The following is a 13377-nucleotide window of genomic DNA, read 5'->3' on the forward strand; positions in this document are numbered from 1 at the left end:
CAAGATGACGGAACAAGATGGCACAATGAGAAGACACAACAAGGAGACACAACAAGCTGGGAGTGGATATGGCTTAAATGACTGAGTGCTTCCCTCTCACATGGGAGGTCCCCAGTTTGGTTCCCTAGTGCTTCCTAAAAAGAAGACAAGCAGACACAGAGAACAGACACCTAGTGCAAACTATGAGGGGAGGGGAATAAATAAATAAATCTTTTTTAAAAATACACTAGAGGCACACAACAGGTTTTTTAAAAAAGATATTAATTGTACACCCGATGTAATTTAAAAGTTCAACACAATCCCAATCAAACTTCCAAAAGCCTTCTTTATAGAAATGGAAGAGCCTATCATCAAATTTATATGGAAAAGTAAGAGTTCCCAAATAGCCAGGACCATCTTGAAAAAGACAAAAAATTTGGAGGACTCACACCTCTCAATCTTAAAACTTATTACAAAGCCACAGTAATCAAAACAGCATGGTCAACCTAGGTGTCCATCAACGGCTGGATAGATAAACTGTGGCATATTCACATGATGGCATATTATGCAGCTGTAAGAAAAAATGAAGTTGTAAAGCATATGACAACTTGGATGAATCTGGAGGATATTATGTTGAGCAAAGCAAGCCAGAACAATAGGACAAATACTGTATGATTGTGTTACTATGAACCAAATACACTGTGTAACATATTGTATGATTCAAAAAATATTTGTTATATGCATTCAGTATATTTGAGATGTTATTATTCAACTGTTTTCATTTTAGTTTTTAATTGTTTATATTTTTAATTATTAAATGTAAAAAATAAAGTTAAAAAAATAAAAATAATAAAAACAGCATGGTACTGGCACAAAGACAGACATACACACCAATGGAATCTAACTGAGAGCTCAGAAATCAACCCTCACATTTATGGCCAACTGATATTTTACAAGGGTACAAAGACCTCTCCAGGGAGAAAGAATAATCTCTTAAATAAATGGTGCTAGAAAAACTGGATCCCTATTTGCAAAAGAATGAAGGTGGACCCCTGCCTCACACTGTATATAAAAATCAACTCAATATAAATTAAGGACCTAAATACAAGAGTCACAACTATCAACCTCCTAGAAGAAAGCATAGGGAAGCATCTTTAGGACCTTGTTTTAGGCAATGGCTTCTTAGACTTTCCACCCAAAGCACAAGAAACAAAAGAAAAAAATAAATAAATGGGACCTCATCAAAATTAAACCTTTTGTGCCTAAAAGGACTTTCTCATGAAAGCAAAACCATCACCTCAGTGAAAATATTCAGAAACCACATATCCAATAAGGGTTTAATACCCAGAATAGGTAAAGAAATCCTTTAACTCAACAATAAAAAGACAAGCAACCCAACTTAAAAACAGGCAAAGACCTGAACAGACATTTCTCCAAAGACATACAAATGGCCAAAAAGAACAGGAAAAGATGCTCAAGATCATTAGCCACTAGGGAAATGCAAATCAAAATCACAAGGAGATACAATTTCACCCCACTAGAATGGCTACTGGTTTTTAAAAATACTGAAAATTACAAGCGTTAGAAACTCATTCATTGCTGGTGAGACTATAAAAAGTTCCTCAGAAAGTATAGAACTGCCATATGACCGACCCAGCAATCCCACATCAAGGTATATACCCAAAACAATCGAAAAAATTTTTTAAAGTTTTATTTTATTTTATTTCTCTCCCCTTCCCCCCTTCAACCCCCGCATTGTTTACTCTCTCTGTCCATCTGCTGCGTATTCTTCTTTGTCCGCTTCTGTTGTTGTTAGCAGCACAGGAATCTGCGTTTCTTTTTGTTGCGTCATCTTGTTGTGTCAGCTCTCCGTGTGTGCAGCGCCATTCTTGGGTAGGCTGAACTTTCTTTCGCACTGGGCGGCTCTCCTTACAGGGCGCACTCCTTGCACGTGGGATTCCCCTATGCAGGGGACCCCCTTGCGTGACACGGCACTCCTTGCACGCATCAGCACTGCATGTGGGCCAGCTCCACACAAGTCAAGGAGGCCCAGGGTCTGAACCGTGGACCTCCCATGTGGTAGACAGATGCCCTATCCACTGGGCCAGGTCCGCTTCCCAACAATTGAAAATTGAAAGCAGGGACTTGAACAGATATTTTTCACACCAATGTTCATTGTAGCATTATGCAAAACTGCCAAAATACGGAAGCACCCCAAGTGTCCATCAGAGGATGAATGATCAACAAAATATGGTGCAGAATATTACCCAGCTCTAAAAAAGAATGAAGTTCTGACACATGCAACAACATGGATGAACCTTGAAGGCATCATGTCAAGTAAAATAAGCCAAACACAAAAGGATATTGTATAATCTCACTGATATGAAATAACTAGAATATGCATACTCATAGAGTCAGAATCTAGAATATAGGTTACTAGGAGGTGGTTGCAGAGGTAGGGAATAGGGAATTAAGGGTTAAAAGGTACATAGTTTCTACTTCAGAGGATGGGAAAGTTTTGATAAGTGATAGTGATGATGGTAGTACTACACTGTGAACATAACAGCACTGAATTATATATCTGAAGATGGTTAAAAGGGGACATTTTAGGTTCCATGTTACTAGAATTAAAATTTTTAAGAAAATTCATGCAACTGCACAACAGAAAATGTGAAATCTAAATTAAACCATGGATTAAACAGTACAATTATAAAATTATACTTTCATCAACTGAACAAATGTACCACACCAAAGCAACGTGTTAACAATAGGGTGGTGGTATACGGGAATGCAGTGTTTTATGCTTGATGCATCTGTAAGCTCATAACTTCTCTAATAAGAAAAACAGAAATAAAAAAATTTAAGCTAAAAAATATCTGACATTTAAGAAAACTGGAAATATGAATATTGCCTTACATTTCATGATACTAAGAAAATTTCAGTGTGATGATATTGTGGTTATATGATCAAAGAAAAGGAGTTCTTTTCATTTAGAGGCATTTACTAATAAATTTAGAACTAAAATATTACCTGGGATTTTCTTTGGAAGAATCGAGGAGGGACTGGGTAGAACAGGAATGGCCTGGGTTGAGAGGTGAAGGGGGAAGATGACAGGAACACAGATTTAGTTACACTATTCTGTCTACTTCTGTGGTAACAGTAAACCTGGGGTGACAAAGTAAACTTGAGGTGATATTTTGAGACTGTATGGATATTCTGTTCTCTAACAATTTTCCATAAAGCTGTTTCAATGTTCACTGATGATCCTTGCTTATCAATGATTACATTGGGATTGCAAAGTGGTGATTTTGTCATGATCAAATTTCCAAAGATTACAAATTCATTGTATTCCTAATTCAGATTTAATATTGTACTTTTATTCCCATAAGAGAAAAGTTTAAAAAAGACAACTGTACAACAGAGATACCACTTCTCACCTATCAGAATGGCAAAAATTGAAAAGCTTGACAACACACTAAATTGGTGAGGATGTAGGACAATACGAACTTTCTTACAAATCTGGTTAGAATACACAACGATACAAGTCTACAGAGGTGAATCTGGCATTAGCTATCAAAGTTGCATTTCATTTACCCTGTGATTGATCTAGCAGCCCCATTTAGAATTTTAATTCTGAGACTATGTTATGCATATGATAGGATTTTTGTCTATTAATAGGATAAAGCATGGCGTTGATTATATGAATAAAGTTAAGAAAACTAATATAAATACTTATTTAGTTGAAATTAGGAACCAAGATTTTCATGGTAAGCGAAAAAGAGGCACAAATACAAACCAAAAGAGACACAAAGTAGTTGGAATGGTTGCCAGGAGTATGGGGAGAAATGGGGAGCTGCCATGAAGGCTATGGGGTTTCTTCTTGGGTTGATGAAAATATTCTAAAATTGATTGTGGTGATGGCTGCAAAACTCTGTGAATACACAAAAACCACTTAATTGTACACTTTAAATAAGTGAATTGTATGGTATGTGAACTATAACTCAATAAAGTAGCTTTTAAAAAAGAAATAATTAAAATTGTCTTTCATTCTACAGCACATCAGCAGGAAAATTCCTATCCTATGAAAATGCATATCTTTTCTAAGTGACAAACGTGACCAGTGGGGCAGAGGAAGGCAATGAAGGCTCACATACACTTGGTTTATTTTTGCTGATCATCAAAAGAATATTAACTATTACATTAGAAAAGAACTTCCAATAGCTCCTACTACATCCACTCACCTATCGACAGCTGTGCCCAGATACTCTGCCCTCACTCGTTAAAAGTCAATTAAGTCCCATCTTGTACTACAAGACCCACCTCTCCATTTATGTATATACATCATCTACTTTTGCCTACATGATGACACTGCTCCAGCAATTCTTCCCTCTCTCTCCTGAGTAACCAACTTTACCCTTTCTATTGGATCATTCTCACCAGCATTTAAATATGTTACTTCGCCCATCTTTGGGGGGGGGGGGGCGGGTAGGGAAGAACAAACCCTCTTCTTGAACACATTTGTCCATCCAATTACCACCCTATTTTGCCCCTTCTTTCTTCAGCAAAGTTCCTCAGAATGATTTTTCTCCTCAACTCCCTCCACTCAGGCTTTAGCTCTCATCCCGCCAGTAAAACTGTTCTTACTAATATCACTAATGACTTCCACATTGCTAAGACCAACGATCAGATTTCAGACTCATCTTACTTGACTTGGCTCCAGGTGAATTCAACAGGCATTCATTCTTTCCTCCTTAAAGCACTTTCTTCACGTGACTTCACCATACCCTCTTAGTCCTCCTCCTACCTCTCCAGCCACTCTTCTCAGTCTCCTTTGCGGATTTCCCATCTCCCAGACCTCTAAATGTTGGCATGTCTCAAAGATCAGTCTTTGGACTTCTCTATAAATACTCAGTCTCTTGGTGATCTCATTCTCATAAATAAAAACGACTCTCAAATTTTTAACTCCAGGACAGAACACTCCACTGAACTCCAGACTCTCATATCCAACTGCCTGTTCTACAGATCTACTTACTTATCTAAGAAACATCTCAAACCTAACATGTCTAAAACTGGGCTCGGTATTTCCCTCAGAAACCTGTGTCTCTCTGTCATCCCAATCTCAGTAAATGGGACTCCCTTCTTTCAGTTTTGAAAAAATGCTTTAGAGTCACCCTTGGTTGATTCTTCTTTCTCTCTCACCTCCTGTCCTAGCCATCAAGCGCATCTTATTGACCCTGTCTTCAAAAGAGACCCAGTGAGGAGTGGATGTAGCTCAAGTGGTTGAGTGCCTGCTTCCCATGTAGGAGGTCCTGGGTTCAATCCCCAGTATCTCCTTTGGAAAAAAAAAAAAGCAGATCCAGAATCCAACTTCTCTTACTACTTGCATCATTGCCACTCTGGTTCAAGCCATCATCTAGCACCTGTATATAATGCAAGGGCTTTCTTGCTTCTGCCCTGCCCCACTTCAATCTATTTATTATCAACACACTGGTCAGAGTAATCCCGTTAAAACTTGTAATTTATTCGGCAAACGCTTATGCAGTCTTACTACTTGCCAAGCACTGTTTTAAGTGCTCAACCAATATTAGCTTATTTAACCCTTGTTAACAACACTGTTGTACAGATGAGAAAACCAAGGGATGGAAGATTTAAAAATCATTTGTCCAAGGACACGTGTACAGAACTGGCAGAGCCAGGATTCAAACCAGGGGAGTCTGGCTTTAGAGCTCACACTCTTCAATACCACATAATGTAACTCTGCTCAAAATTCTCCAATATAGTGGATGTCAATTCAAACTGCTCATGAGAATTTTTGAGTTTTTGAAAATCCTGATGCCTAAACTGGATCCCTAGACCAAACAAATTAGAATCTCTGGGAATGGAAACCAGGCAGCAGTATTTTTTTTTTTTCCACAAGCTGCCCAGGCAATTCTAATATTCAGCCAAGGCTGAGATCACCTATGTTTCAATGGGATCCCATCTCAGTCAAAGTAAAAAGTCAAAGCCATTAAAAGACCTATAGGCCCCAGCCCTTACCCCCACCCCACCTTTGCTCAGCCCACTATGGACTCACTGGACTCCTACTACACTAGATAAATTCCCCCTCAGGGCTGTTGTAACTCAAATGTCACTTTCTCAACAAAACCTTCCCTTGACACCCTAACTAAAGTCCTCCAAACTGTCCTGCCACTTCCTTTATTCCTTCCCTGCTTTATTTTTCTCCTTAACATTTACTGCTCTCTACAAATGCTATAATTTACTTATTTACCTTGTTTCTTGAAAGCAGGGAATTTTTACTATGTTATTTAATAATGATTCCCCAATGCCTAAAAGAGGGTGTGGCATGCAGAGGACATTCAGTAACTATTGGTGAATGAATGAACTACTAAGTAATGGGTAACTACTGTATCAGATATTACTATTTAAGTTTCCAGATTGAAAATTGTTTCTTTCCTCATCAGACAAGAAATCATTTAGAAGATCTGGCTGGTTTATTTAGATACAATAGGAAGAAAAATGTCCAAACACTAAATTTGTTCCAATTTATATTTTTAGTAGAGCTAGCATGAAGCAAGAAGAGGTAAAATTATATTAACCACTCCTCCACCCCCAAAATTTATCCTTCAGATTTACTTATGCTCTAAGTCAGATATAGTCAGGTTCTACAACCTGTCATAAATTAACATAGTCATAGCCCTCATATTCCTCAGTCAGGACCAGGCTAAGAATCAGGAAGCAAGAAAAAAAAAATTAAAACAAAAACAAGCAAACAAAATGGGGAGGGGGCACGAAGGAGGGAGGGAGAAAGGAAAATTGAAATCTGCAGTCAGACCTCACAAGGTCTGAAGACTTCACTATTATTTATTAATTAGATGTTGAGTGAAGTTACTCCTGTTGCCTCAGAATTGACAAACACAAGGCTGAAGCTACACACAGCAAGGATGGTGTATTTGTGGAGTCAAGCACCTTCCAACCTCTTTCACACACACCTCAAGACTCTGGCAAACTAATCATTCCTTACCATCCTTCTATTCTATATAAGCCATTGCAGTAAAGAAAGGAAGAATTACAAGTCTTCTGAATCCTCAGGGAGAACACAAGGAGAGGGAGTATTCACCCCAAAAAAGTGGTGGGGGGCCTCCAAGGGAATAATTCACCAAGATCAGAGTGTCAACAAGAAGGGGAATCGGCATCTCATTTTCCAGTTCAATATCGGCTTACACAGTCAACTATACCTATGTGAGTTGGGGGTCAATGAAAATTGATGAGAAATGGCGGCAGAGAAGTCAACCACCCTGCACGCCACCTCTGGCATAGCAGTGTTTCCAGTGGTTTGAGTGGAAACTGGAGGTGGCAGCCGAAGACGAACTGTCTTGCTGTAAACAAAAAATTCTCACAGCAGAGAGAGTATATCCCTGCCCCACCCCCATCCCCAACACATACACATAAACCTACTTTCATGAAGAGGGGGTAGATTGGCAGGGCAGGAATAAGGGGTGAAGGGCAAAAGAATAGGCTGGAAACGGTTTAGCCACAGCAAACCTCAAATCCTGGAGCTATACAGTGGCGAGACTTCCTGCAAGACCCAACCAAAAAGGTCAGTTTGGATGCCTGTCACTGTGGACATCACGATTGCCAATGTCAGTCCAGAGAGGATTAAAATAGAATCAGATAAATATTTGTCCCTTTCCATTTCTCTTCTTCCCAATCCCTGTCCAAGTAGATCCCAGGAGACAGAAGGGAAAGAGGTATCCCAGGAACACAACACTACCCCTCTCCACTTCAAGTGCTTCAGGCAGTGAGTGGCCTGACCATGGGGTGAGGGAGAAGAGCTTTCAGTTGAGCAGGAGATTGGAGGTTTAAACTGGAATAGGTTAGCCTGGAGCTAAATGTAAATGACAAAAAAACTGTCAATTGCGCTAGATGTCAGGGGGCCAGGGCAGGAGCGGAAAGGAAGATCCTACAAAGCACAGTTGAAGGCAGGAACTGGTGAAAAATGAGTCTTGTGTTTGTTCTCACCAAGCTCAGACTGCTCAATAACCTGACAGTGTCTGGAACAGCATAATCGCCCTACGAAAGGGAGGGAACACCTGACATGGCAATTCCCAGGGGGGATTTACTGTACCCGGTAAAATGCTGTTAGAAGCCGGCTAAGAATACTTCCAATTCTAAGTGCCTGTGATCGTCCTTTCTTCAAGTAGAGGTTAAACTACATTAAGTGGTTAAACTACAAAAGCGTAGGTGGTTTAAAGGGGTAAAACCAGGCTTTCTAGAGAAAAAAAGGTTAACAGACAGAAAAGTCTGATAAGGGTGCCAGAAAAAGTTTCCTCTAACACTTACTTAAATTTTTAAAATATCCTAAATGACTATGAACGTCCTTTACACTCAACAGAAATTCCAATTCAAGGAAGGCTTATGATATAAAATCCAAAAAAATTAACCTCTTGAATCAATGCAGCTCAAATGATCAAAAGGCTTACTAAAATAAATGGCAAACATGTTTGCTAAATATTTCCTAGGAGTTAAAAACTCACACATTCTTATCACAAGACAGCTATAAAGAAAAAAAAAATTAGAGTTAAAATGGTTTAATATCACTCTTTAAGAACAAGAGAGATTCCCATTGTTACAACAATTAGTCTTAATTTTAAACAAAAATATCCCATAGTTCTGTGTTTCTAAAAATAATTCAGCATTATAGCCAAGCTTCTAAAGCTACCAGAAGTTTGTGTCAACCACTCCTTTCAGATACCATGGTAATAAATTTCCAAGTTTGTACACTTACAAATGATCAAAAGTCCTAAAGTTAAAATTTTTATATTTATCTCCTACTGAAGCCATTTTATTCTATTCCTGCTGATCTAAAATGAGATGGAGAGAAACATCTTGAAATATAAAGTAAAATTTTAGCAATACCCAAAGTAAAATGCTCAAACCTTTGGAGTATTTGTATATTACCTCACTCACAACTGGAAGATAGTTTCCATAAGTATTTTGAGGTAGTATTTTGAGGTAGTCACTCCTATAGTACTTGAAATTTTCTATCTAGTTTCTACAAGTATTTTGAGGTAGTCACTCCTATAGTACTTGAAATTTTCTATCTAGTTTCTACAAGTATTTTGAGGTAGTATTTTGAGAGTTACTGCTATACTACTCGAAATTTTCTAACAAAAGCAGAGAGTAACCATGGTCACATCTGAATCATAATTATATTATCAGAAACTATTTACCTTCCCCATTCTTCAGTGACAGTTATTTAAACAAGAATAACTATTTACTTGATACCAAGCAGTATTTCAATGTCAAGTTCTGACTTAAATTATGCTAATAAGTTACTTCCTATGATTTCATCCTGGGTTACAAATTACCATACAGTCAAAATATGTGGGATTTGCCTATGACTATAAGAATAATAGTAAAGAATTTTCAGGCTTAAGACAAAAAGAGACTTAAAAATAAACTCCATTAAACGTTTTTAGAGAAAAAGCCCCTCTAAAAATGTCAAATGTTTCAACATTTCCTAAGCATTTTCCTAGAAGTCTTCAGTACCATCTCATCCTCAACCATTTGGTAATAACACTTGGAATATTACTCCCAAGGACTTTTTAAAGAAAACGACTCAATGCTATTCTTAATATCCTTAAACACTTCTAAAAAGGTCCTTCCGGATTATGAACTCATGGGAGTTTCCTAACAATTGTATACTCATCCTGTTTTACTGTCTCTCCTAGTCTATGCCAAACTCACATTTACACACTATGTGGGGAAAATAAAGCAGACTGATCAGTGTTCTAAGATAAAAAAACAATGGTATAAACCTCATAGTGTGCTTTTTGTTCTAGTCATTAAGCACAAAGGAAATAAGATTTTCCAGTTAGAAAACTGATTAAAGGGCGATGGCATCACTACAGCAAAGAAAATCTGGTAAAATAAGATACTAAGTGTCAGAGGATTGGATGGCGAAACTGAAAAGAAAAATGGCAGAAATTGCATGAATATTTCCTCCTTAAATCTCTTCTTGAACCCGCTCCCAAAGAAAGCAAGCCAGTCTCATAATTTATATGCACGGTCCACGGCAGACGCTCTGCTCTGGGACGCAGCCTAACTAGAATTCTACCAAAGGCAGTAAACACTCTAAATAACGAGACCGCGTTCCTTAAGACAACTCGTCCCCCTCTGACACTCTATCCAGGAGGATCAATAGAAAGCGTCTGAAAAAAACCACAAACCACTCGGGACGGCCCCACCGCGGTGCGTCTGAAAGGACGCGGCTGGCTTGGACCCGGGTTCCGCTCGCCTTCCTGGTCCTACCTGCGTGACCCCGGCCAGGTCACTTTCCGCTCTCTCGTTCGTCACGTGCACCATTAAGGTGCGAGGGTAAATCACTAATCCTGCCCGAGTCTACGAATCGGGGCGGAGTCGCCTTCTGTCTCGGTGGAGTCCCAAAGCGAAAGCGCACTGAAGTGTGAGCAAACGATGCCGAGGGCAGCTCAGCCCCGCGGCCACGGGCCTGACGTCGCGCGCCGAAAGCGGCGTCGCGGGGACTCCCCGGGCAGCTGGCCGGGGCAGGACACCCAGCGCGTTATTTCTCGGGGGCAGGCAGGGAGGGGCACCGCGGCCACCTCGGCCGCCACGGGCGTCCCCGCCCTCCAGCGCCGGACGCCGCCGAGGGCTGAGGTCAGAAAAACAATAAAAGGACCCGCGGGAAGAGGACGCCGCCCCCTCCCGTCGGCCTGAGCTCGCGAGCGCAGGTGAGCCCGCCCGGCAGCCTCGCCCAGGTGCAGCCGCGGGGCGAGCGCGCGGAGAGCGGGGCTGCAGGGGCGAAGCCGGGGACCCGCACCCGCCGCCGCCCGGCCCCGCACTCACCAGCGCCCGCCGGCTCCTCAGCGGACGCGCGGACGCGCGGACGCCTCTCGGCTCGCCTCAGCCGGCGCGACGCTCCCGGAGCCCGGCCGCCGCCTGCCGCCAGGCCTGCCCAGCACGCCCGCGCTCCAAGTGCAAAACTTTCTCGCGGCCCTCGGCCCGCGGCCCCGGCGCCGCCGCGACCCCAGCTCTGCCGAACACCGAGCTGGCCCGAGCGGCGCCCACGACGGCCGCCTGCGCACTGCGCATGCGTGCCCGCGCCGCCTCAGCCCCCAGACGGCGGCTGAGATTCCGGAGCGGGCACTCCCAGCGCGCGGAGACTACAAGTCCCGGCAGGCCCTGCGCGAGCCCCGGAGGCGCGGCGGGCCGAACACCCGGCGTCTTCCTGGTTCCAGGGGCGGTGGCCTCCGACGCGTCGGGGAGGGCTGCGCGCGGAGAGGCGGGCCCCTGCGCCGCGGTGCATCCTGGGATTCGTAGTTTCCGAGGACCACGGGGTTTGGCTCCAGAATGAAACGCCAGGATTCTCTGATGTCATCGCCTGCAGTTGCTCGCCACTGGGACCTTTAAAAATAGGCTTCGTTAGTTTACAGATAATTTATTTGCAAGCTGCCCCATAGTCGATACAGGAAGCATGAATCCACAGGCTCTGCTTTACAGCCCTGCACGCCAATTTTCCTCCTGACCCTTTTCTCCCCTAGGACAGTAGCCCCACCTCCCCCTTAACAGGATGTTAATCGTACAAAAAGCTGAAAGAAATTTAAAAGATTAGTCGAGACTCTCAGGAAGGATGGAACATAAATGTATGTAAACATAACTCGTAAATACTTAACATTTGTCGAGCACCTACTAGGTGCCAGGTACCATGATAGGCCCCAGGCGTACGTTGGAGAAAAAGACAGACAGCCCCTGCCTTCATAAGAGTCTGCAGTCTCTAAGGGGAGAAAGTCCATAAATAAGCAAGAAAACTACAGATTTCAAAGCAATGGAGAAACTAAGCAGGCTAAAGAGTAGCAGGAGTGCAGAAAAGGGGATATTTGAGCTGAAACCCAGAGAGAGAAAATTATTCAGACATGCAGACAGTTGAGAAAGAATTATATGTCCTGCCTTTCACAATGCAGGGCACATACTAGGCTCTCAATAAATATTTGTTCCTTTTGTGTCTTCCCTCCCCCTGCACATCCTTAGATCACATCCATCCCCCTTCCAAACCTTTATATAAGGATGGACAGGAGACAAATCAGTGTCCAGAGGTAGGACAAGCTGTGGAGCTGCTCGGATAGAAAACACAAGGTAAATGCCGATGTGTCTAGTGACGTTCTGGAATCCTGGTTGCTTAAGCCCTTAGCAGGGTCAGAAGTCTGGATGCTCCGCCTGGCTCCTGCCTTGCCTCTGGGCCTAGTGTTTGTGAGACTTAAAATCGGATTTCCAGTTAGTCTCTATTAAGATCCAAAAGGAAGCTTAGATATTATCTCATCTGAATCTGGAAAACAGCCCTAGACTTACCTGTAGAGATTTACCTATATGACCTTAGGCAGTGGATGCTACTTTGCCTTTCTGAATCTCAGTGACCTAACTGTAAATGGGTGTAATCCACCCTGCCCACTTTACAGAATGGTCTGATAAGCTGGTGGATGTAAAAACACCTCACAAACTGCTTAGAATGCCCCCATCCTGCCTCCTCAGGTTGTTCATCTTCAATTACCTATCACTTCCAAGATGGTCATTCTATTAGCTTTTTTTTTTTTTTTTTAAGATTTATTTTTATTTATCTCCAACTTCCCCTTCCCCTCCTCCTGCCTTGCTGTTTTTGCTGTCTGTGTTGTCTTCTCTTCTCATTTTCTCTCCCCTAGGATTCACCTGTTTCCATCCTGGAGACCTCTGATTAGGAAAGGGGTTCCCTATCAATTGCACCACCTCAGTTCCTGGTTTCTGCAGTGCTTCACCTTGACTCTCTGCTTATCTCTTTTTGATGCGTCACATCTTACTGCATGACTCACTTTCATGGAGCACTGGCTCATCATGCAGGGATTCGCATGGACACTCATGCAGGCACTGGCTCACCACACAGGCACTCACGTGGGCACTGGCTTGCAGTGCAGGCACACTTTCTCTTCTTTTGCACGAGGAGGCCCCAGGGATCGAACCCAGGTCCTCCCATACGGTAGGTGGAAGCTGTATCAATTGAGCCACACCTGCTTCCCTCAATTAGCTTTTGAGAAACCTTAGCATGGCAGGCTTGGCTGACACCTGTTGCTTTTCTGGGCCTCATTTCCACCCATTTCCACCTCTGTATAAAGGGAAAAGGACATGGCCTCAATCACGATTTAGAAACTGGCCAAAGCAGACTGTTACTTTGGTCCACACAGTGGGCTTGTGTTTTTGTTTCTGTTTTGTTTTTTAATTGAATGCGTGGCTAACATTTAAAAATAAGAAGAGTCACGTGAAAATCCAATGCCACCTTCCTGACCTCTTTAAGTACTCGAGCTTGCTTTTCCTGGCTAGAAGATCTCCAAGGGATCCCCAGCTTTTCAGTTT

At 42.3% G+C, this 13377-nt stretch overlaps 1 protein-coding gene and 1 non-coding gene across 10 annotated transcripts in view; one reads left to right on the forward strand and one right to left on the reverse strand.

Moving 5' to 3' along the window:
• Positions 1 to 11101, reverse strand: part of PLEKHA1 (pleckstrin homology domain containing A1) — a 75532-nt gene extending 64431 nt beyond the window's left edge. For 3 of the 9 annotated variants that reach the window (XM_004464808.5, XM_012527660.4, XM_012527662.4), the window contains exon 1: positions 10846 to 11099. The gene's annotated coding sequence lies outside the window, so the exon portion shown is untranslated. Of the gene's footprint in view, positions 1 to 10208; positions 10822 to 10845 lie in introns of those variants that run through there. The other 6 variants (XM_012527661.4, XM_004464809.4, XM_058298232.2 and 3 more) reach the window with 6 other exon arrangements.
• Positions 5238 to 5313, forward strand: TRNAG-CCC (transfer RNA glycine (anticodon CCC)). Its single transcript has one exon. It is a non-coding gene; the product is annotated as a tRNA-Gly (tRNA).
• Positions 11102 to 13377: the final 2276 nt, after the last annotated feature.

Source organism: Dasypus novemcinctus, chromosome 6, assembly GCF_030445035.2.
Source record: "Dasypus novemcinctus isolate mDasNov1 chromosome 6, mDasNov1.1.hap2, whole genome shotgun sequence".
NCBI lineage: Eukaryota > Metazoa > Chordata > Mammalia > Cingulata > Dasypodidae > Dasypus > Dasypus novemcinctus.